Here is an 8,627-nt window from a genome sequence, read left to right on the forward strand (position 1 = left end):
TGGGTAAGACACATGCCTCATCACAATCAAAGCTAACCCTGCCTACGGCACCTCCATTAAGAAGTCAGGGGAAGGCCAACAACCTCCACAGCCCAACTTATAGAGCTGTCAGGACAATGACCAAACTGAAAAAGGCGTGATTCAAGCTCCACTAATTAAATTAGCAAAACAAATGAAGAAACACGCTTAACAATGGATGGAGATGGTAAACCAGCTGCAAGCGATTAGGAAGAGAATTGTTGTGTAAGTTAAACTGCACTATTATGACTCTTAACTTTCCAAATATTCATGTGTCCCTTTTGATTTTGTGTTGAAATATGTATTTTTTCATCAATTTACTGCCTGAGTGCCTTAAATTGTCATATGGTGTGACATCAAAGATATTTCATATAAGATAAGAATAGGGTCCTTGTTTTTAACTTACTTCAGTGAATATTTAGATCATGACCATTTGAGATTTAACGTTTCATTGTGAAAATTTGATATATTTCAGTTTATTTTTTAGATCATTGTGCAAAGTGGGACACGGCTCCACAATCTTTATCGATTCTTGCTGACACTATTTTATCGATATTTTCATGAATCACCAGCATTAAAGTGTTGTTTTATCACAATTATGAATGTCACACCAAATGACATTTTGAGCAGTCAAGCTAATTTATTAACAAACTGGAACAGTTAGCCAATAGTTAGAACGTGATCAGCCACTTGGCAGCATTTAATATAACAGATTCATAGCTTTTCAACTAAAAATCAAAAACACAAGTCGCCTTAAGAAATCTACAAGTCATTCCAGAGAAGTGTACTGTACCTTCCTGGTTGGGTGCGGCCCCCTCAATCATTATGATGTCCAAACTAATGCCCATTCAAAATGTACATTATAGTGTCACACCACATGACGACCATTTTGTGGACAAAATGTATTTGGTCACAATTTGTTTTGACATAAGTGAAACATCAAGACTTAATGTGGTTATTGATGTTTAGATCAAAATTCCATGCAGAAATCTTGTTAAAAACCCACAACACCTTTGGTATTATTTTACTTTATCTCACCAGGGAAACAATATTTACAAGTGTATTCTTAAAAGTTAGGAATTTTTATGAGTATGTGACACACGGAAGTGCAGAATTGTGTTATTCGTCAATCATCCATATATTGTTAAAAACCTGATGCTTAACTGCCAATGACTGCACAATATCCGCTTTCTCAAGAAAAAAGAAAAGGCATTCGACCCGTAGTCAAATCACTGCTACACCAGGGAATAATGATGCCATGCAAAATACAGAGTTGTGCAAGACTGAAGAACAATCAATAACATGGTACTCCCTCGATTTCCTTTTCCTACCACCATCTTGTTACAATACCTACACAGAATCCCTCACATTTTTTTCAAGTGCAATTATGTAAAACTGCTGTTCAATATTTGGGGCACATGCTAACAGGTCAGCTTACAGAAAAAAAAATGGAATGCCGTACGCAGGGTATGCAATTTGTGACAACTTTCAATTATTGGAAGCACCGCTCTGCCACCCTCCAGCTCCGCCCAAGTAGCTGAGCCATATGCATGGATGAGAACCTGCCACCTAACAAATGGGTAAAACTGTCAACATCCGGGCAAACCTTAGAGATCAGGCAAAGTGTGACTTTATTTCCTTCTAAGCGGTTGGCATCAGCTGCAAGGTGGCACAATTGGTTAGCATTGTTGCCTCGCAGCAAGAAGGTCGCCAGTTCGCGTTCCGGTGGGGACACCAGGATCTTTCTGCGTGGAGTCTCCATATTCTCCCCGTTCAGCGTGGGTTCTTTCCGGGTTCTCCGGCTTGCTCCCACAGTCCAGAAACATGCTGAGGTTAATTGGTGATTCTAAATTGTCCGTAGGTGTGAATGTGAGTGTGCTTGGTTGTCTGTCTCTAAGTGTAGCCCTGTGATAGACTGGTTACCTGTCCAGGTGAACCTGCCTTCACCCTGAGTCAGCTGGGATAGACTCCAGCCCGAGGATTAAGCGGTGTATAGAAAATGGATGGATGGATGGTTGGCATCACAAGAGAGCATTGATGTGGAAGAGAAAAAGTTAGGCACCGTCAATGTAAATATGTAAATGACTGGTGGGTCCACAATGACGGCCGCATTGTGGGTCCCACATGTTAGACTTTAAAGTGTTGTCATTTAACTTTTATTCTTGTGAAGTGTTTGCATGGAGTTTTTATTTTTTATTTTTAAATTGATAAGACAAGCAAAAGTGAAAAAGAAATCATACGAACTGACTATTTACAGAACTCTGTTGCCCCAGCCTCATGTTACTGTCATAAAGATCTCCATTCAGGCAAAAGCTGTCCAGTCTTTTCCAGTGACAGACTGCACCACAGTAACCAGCATGGAGACTGGGACCTCACCAGAGTGTCTCACTGGCAAACACCCTGAAACCCCTGCTGGTTCAAAAACCACACAGCATCGTTCTCACCACCAACATGGCATCAAGTGTGAAGAGGTCACACTTGACTACAGAGGACTACAAGTGAGCTCCCCCACCTTCACCACAGATCAGCAGGAGGGCTTATCATCACCATGTGGGTCCTCTTCCTTACCACCTGTGGAGGCCTAGGACACTGGGACACTTCAAAAAGAGCTTGGGAAGGGGTCTAGCCTGGGACTGCGCCCTGGGAGAGGGAGGTCCGAAGGATCTAAGTGTTGTCTGCAGAGGAGCAACGCAGACACTTGCTGTCCAGAAGAAGAAGCATAACATCTACAACTGACAGCAGCAGAGGAGCAGCGCAGGCACTGGATGTCCAGCGGAGGATGTGGGACGCCCAGAGCACAGGAGCAATGTGGGTGCTGGAGTTCTGGAGACTCCAAGGATCTGACTCATGGCGGGAGTTCAAGATGGATCACGCATGCAGGGCAGGGGGTCAAGGAGGCCACAGAAGTGAGTTTGCAGTGCATGGTGGGTGAAACGGGCCGCAACCATTGAGTGCCTCGCGCCTCCAGCGGGCCAATTTGGTGGCTGGGGGCAGCCCAACTCCTTTGAACTACTACTTCATTGATTTCACACATTACAAAAGATGGACTTTCACTGATGGTTTTTCCTACAAGCCCTTGTGACACATCATCCACTACAGCCCCTCAACGCAACTCATTTCGACTGGACTGTTCAACTGAATTATGAAGAAAATAGGAGTACTGGGCTACATAATCTTTGAATGTGTATCGATTGGTTTGAGTATTTTGATCACTATTTGTCTCAAGTGTTTTGGAAATTACTCACCGCCAGAAATGCTACTAAAATGACGTACTCCACAGAAATTTGGCCTGTTTCACCACTACAAGACAAAACGTGCCTACTTGTTCAATATTGAAATTAATTTGGATTAAGTTTACAAAAAAAAGTGTGGATTGATGACGAAAGTCATTTTCCTTTATTTTGATGGTCACAGACCCCTGAATTCATTCCCTGTTGCTCATTGTCCCCTTACCTCCTGCCATTTAAATAGCAACTGTATGCTATCAGAACCCCGACTCCACCACCCGTCTGGTCACCAGACCCCAATTTCATCACCTGTGGTTTATTGTTTATTTCTTCAACAGTACTCTTATATTAATGTTCATAATATATTTCGCCTTAAAATGTTCACATGACTTTTATTTTGAAGACGGTTGTATGGTTTCCTTTCCTGTTCACTCCGGAGCATGCTCAGTTGAGCTCAGCAGAAGAAAAAAGACGTCAAGACGTTAAACGGTTGACTAGCATAGACTGTAAAAAAGATGCGCGTAGCAACCGGTCCTGAAAAATGAAGCCAACCTGGAAGTGTCAAAAACCTGCAGCATCACTACGTCCACTAGCTGCTGCCTCCAAAAAGTCCTGGCTGCCATAGACTGGAATTGGAAAAGAAGTGATCACAGATCACCAAATACTGCATTCCTACAGTTCAGGATTTATTTCTTATTAGTTTTCATGGTCAAATCCAGAGATCGGGTGGCCAATCGGAAAATAAATCAATACTGAATTTTTAAAAATCGTCAACATGTTGCGGAGCAAGGGGCGTGGCTGGCTTGATTGACAGTCGGCAGCGACGATGCAGACGAAGCGAGCAGAAGACGGTAAATGTGGGCGGAGCAGAGAGGACCCGCCTCTCAATCCGTCTGACCAATCGCTGCTCCTATGGCTCCGCCCCCCTCCCACGATTTTTGCGTCACTGGCTTCAAAAATCCAAGATGTCAACCAGGAAGTAGCAAAACCCTGGCTTCATTTTCTCAGTGCAGAAACCAACGGGTGACGTCACTGCAGCTACGTCCATCTTTTATACAGTCTATGTTGTCTACATGAGAATCCGTTCTTAATGCGTCCTATTCTTATTAGTACCTAGCTGGAAGGTGAACAGGTATAAATTTGGAGCATATGTATAATTTATTTTTGCAATATTTATGGGTTTATTTCTTTGTGTGAGTACGTTTTCAGAGCTAGCTAACAAGCTAATGCTAGCGGAGCTAATACTAGCATGTCCCATACATTGTTATGGTATGGAAAGCTAAAGGTATTGTTGCTACTGATTTATGATTTATGTTTTTACTGTGTTTCAGCTCTTACGTTGTGTGTGGTGTCTGTCAATAAATGGGTTGGAATACCCACAACATAGTACATCAGTTCTCACGGAGTACTTCGTCTGAATTAAGTCCATTTTGCTCAAATGAAAAACTTTGTGAAAATCTGTCTTCTGACATCATTTCCAGAATCATCCCAAAGCTCCGACTTCATCCAGTTCTCTAGACATGGAGCTTCATCCTACAGTCAGGAGAAGAAAGAACAAGAGGACTCTGCTGTACAGACGCTGGTCCTGAAAAATAAAGCCAATCTGGAAGTGTCAAAAACCTGCAGTATCACTACATCTGCTTGGTGCTGACTCCAAAAAGCCCTGGCTCCCATAGAGCCCAGATCTAAACAGGATGACACAGAACATGAAAGACAGCTTTAATACAGCTCAGGATTTTTTGTCCCCATTAGTTTTCCTGGCCAAACTCAAAGATCAGGTGGCCAATCTGAAAATAACTCAATATTGAATTTTATACAAATCATTAAAGTTCCAGTCATGTGGGGGGCGGGGCTATTTGATTGACAGTCTGGTCAGGAATGATTGACAGGTCGTAGGGAAGAGGCAGCCTGGAGTCTCATTCACCGTAAACTCAGGTCTCCTCCTCGTCTGGATTTACTTCTGATAGAATTAACTGTTAGTTTGTCGTTATTTATCCATGGAGTAGCGGCACATTTTCCACAAACAGTTTTACTTTCCACTGGCTGGTTTTCATCAGTTTTCAGTTCACCATAATTCCGACTTGTTCTACCAGAGACACTGAAAGGATCCATTCACTCAGTAAATGTTTATTTTCCTATTGGTGCAGTTTATTTCTGTGTGTATTGACCAGAGAGGAGAGTTAGCATCCAGTAAATATTAAATGTCTGTGAATATTCTCAGCCATCCAGATCATGGTCCAGTATCTGGAACCTCCAGATACTTGGGAATTCCAACTAGTCAGTCAGAACTGATGAAGCCTCTTGGACGAGAGGTGGAACGTCTTCAAGGAACTCAAGCAAGTCCAGTTGCCACGATTAAACTACGAGAAAAAAAACAGTAAATATTAGCTTTAATGTGAATTAGCGATGCTGACCGAGCTAGCTGACCAGTCGTAGCCTGGTTAAAGTTAAACGTAGCAGCATCAAGCTAAGGATGTCCGTGTTGTGTTTCATGTAATCAGGCTGAAGTGTGTTACTGTGATGTGGTCACTGAGTTAATAAAACTGTCCATGGAGACACTGGTTCACGTTAATGTAACGTTTAGGAAACTTAAATGGGATCAAAACAGTAACGTTCAGGTTCTATCAGTAGTCTTGAATATCTGCTCTCTGATGTTTAACAGATAAAACTGTTCATCTACACTCTGATCCTCTAATCTTTAATTAGAGGATTAGAGCTTCTTCTTCTTCTTCTTCTTCTTTTTTAAACAGCCGATTGTTTAATGACTGAAGCACATGTTGTAGTTCTTCTTACTGCAATGTTGATGGAAGAATAAACACCCAGAATAATACCAAAGTAGTGACTGACACTACAGTTAAATATAACATTTAAAATACAGCACAGACAAGCTGAAGGGAAAAAAATCTTCTCCTCTAAATCTGAAGCAACCACAGGCCTTTCTCTCTTTCAGTGCTTTATAAACTACATGAAACAGGAAATGTCTCCAGGGTTAATTTAAATGAACCTCTGCTGTTGATGCTGATGCTGTGACGTCTCTCTTCACCTCAGGTGTGTCTCATGTCCACTGAAGGTCTTCTGAGTGAAGCTAACAAAAAGAAAACCTCATGTGGAGCCGTTCATCTGGTTGTGAAGGAGACTGAATGGACGTCATCCTCAGTGAACCACTTCCAGTTCAGCTTTCACTGACAGAAGGACAGAGCAGCTGTTTTTGTTCTCTTTTTGTTCAACATCTCTGTTGTTGTTACATAATTAGAATACAGAGAAAATGTTGCTGTACAACACATATGTCAAAGTCAAGGCCCGCGGGCCGGATCTGGCCCGCAAATGAATTATCTATGGCCCCCTGGATGATATTTAATTACTATTAGAACCGGCCTGCAGGCCACAGCCGCCCGCTGGTGTTTTGCACGCACCAACACTACATTCCCCACAATGCAACAGTAGCCCGCAAAGTCACTGCAGCGCAGCAAGCGGGCAGGGCAGCAAGCGGGCAGGGCAGCAAGCGGGTGGGCAGCAAGCAGGTGGGCAGCAAGCAGGTGGGCAGCGCAGCAAGCGGCTTCATTATTCATCAGCAGTCAGAGCAGAGGTCAACTTTCAGCTACCCCCCCTCCTCAAAAATGGCTAAACGGAAGGTGGATGCTGAGAACAGGGGGTTTCAAGCCAGGTGGAGGCAGAGTACATGTTCATGGAGGTAAAAGGCAAACCTGTGTGTCTTCTGTGTGGAGCAGTAACGTATTTTCAGTTTTTAATTCACTTAAATTTTTGCATTTGTTTATACAAGACGTGATTTTTCTTTGCAGGAAGTATTGTTTTGTCTGTGTGCCATGTATTTTTGTATTTTATTGTATTTTATTTTACTTATTTATATTTATTTTTCGGGCTGCAAGGTGGCGCAGTTGGTAGCACTGTTGCCTCGCAGCTAGAAGGTCGCCGGTTTGCGTCCCGGTGGGGGCACCGGAATCTTTCTGCGTGGAGTCTCCATGTTCTCCCCGTGCAGCCCCCGTGCAGCGTGGGTTCTCTCCGGGTTCTCCGGCTTCCTCCCACACAGTCCAAAAACATGTTGAGGTTAATTGGTGATTGTAAATTGTCCGTAGGTGTGACTGTGAGTGTGCTTGGTTGTTTGTCTCTAAGTGTAGCCCTGCGATGGACTGGTTACCTGTCCAGGGTGTCCCCTGCCTTCGCCCTAAGTCGGCTGGGATAGGCTCCATATCGTTATATGGATATAACGTTTGAGAGCACACAGCTGGTCTTTTAATTGAACTAGAAACACTGATCTACTTGTCTCATAACAAGGTACTGCAGTGGAAGTTGTTACCTAATTCCCAAACAGCTTCAGAACACAGTTACATGGTACCATCAGAGATCATTCTAACATAGACAGTGATCTGAGTGATTTATACCTCTCCTCTTGAACTGCAGAACACCTACAGTTCATACAACCTACAGCCAAAACCAATACAGTAAATAGCAGGACAACATCAAACTCTGTCATTCACTAACATTGCTATGCAACTTGAAAATAACTTCCATCATTATTTAAGGTCACCTCTGTTGGTAATCAGTCTTTTGCGTGCCTGAACCCTGAGAGGTCTGCCGTCACGCCGGTGTGATATAATCATATGACATTTTCAAGATGTCATGGCAGAAAAACTAGCGCATGTACGGTGATGCTGTCAACTTCTCTCGAAAGTGCAGACTTTAAATAATTCCAATAATTTTATGAAAACTGGTTCCATAAGAAACATGTCAGACATGTATTTCACTTCTTTTTCGTTCAAGTTCTAAGAACATGTTCTCTTGGTGATAAACTTAGTTGTGGTGAATGTTGCCACAACCTGGACAACACCAAGAACTTGAAACGGTGAGAACCAACTGTTTACATCAAAGACTCACCTTGAGTGTTCTTTATTATACGTGTATACAGTATCATGTAAGGTGTGAACCACTAATTGAACCGGTCCAGTTCATTGAGCACTGACTGCTTATGGTCTAACAACAACCAGGGTGGAACCATTGAAGGCCATATGTACCAATGAGCCTGCAAAGTCAGGGCTTGAGCTACTTTATTTCTCAAGTTATGGCCCTTCAAACATTGATGCACAGATTGATATGAAGAAAACGCCACCAAAATTGACATGACGCTCCTGTCTTTATGAGTTTTTAAATGAAAAACTGCTGTTGCTTATGACCCCAAATTTTACACATTGTTGGATTGTTCAGAGCTGCTCTCCATCATCCACAACAACTACGACCAAATGATGATTTCAATCTGCGTGTTGATAATCAATCAGACTCTTTTGCTTCTGGATTTTAAAGCTTCCTTCACTACATGACCTTTAATCAACATGTAACTCAGCATTTTCATCACAGAGGCCACATTTT

The 8,627-nt window shown here is 42.6% G+C and overlaps 1 protein-coding gene across 4 annotated transcripts in view; it reads right to left on the reverse strand.

The window, feature by feature from the left end:
* Positions 1–8,627, reverse strand: part of LOC103375090 (myosin-1-like) — a 68,946-nt gene that overhangs the window by 49,141 nt on the left and 11,178 nt on the right. The window contains exon 1 of one of the 4 annotated variants that reach the window (XM_008305295.1): positions 7,574–7,615. The exons of the other annotated variants lie outside the window; for them this stretch is intronic. The gene's annotated coding sequence lies outside the window, so the exon portion shown is untranslated. Of the gene's footprint in view, positions 1–7,573; positions 7,616–8,627 lie in introns of those variants that run through there. 4 annotated transcript variants of the gene reach the window in all.

The sequence above is a fragment of the Stegastes partitus genome, unplaced genomic scaffold (genome assembly GCF_000690725.1).
Source record: "Stegastes partitus isolate 25-593 unplaced genomic scaffold, Stegastes_partitus-1.0.2 Scaffold2462, whole genome shotgun sequence".
Lineage (NCBI taxonomy): Eukaryota > Metazoa > Chordata > Actinopteri > Pomacentridae > Stegastes > Stegastes partitus.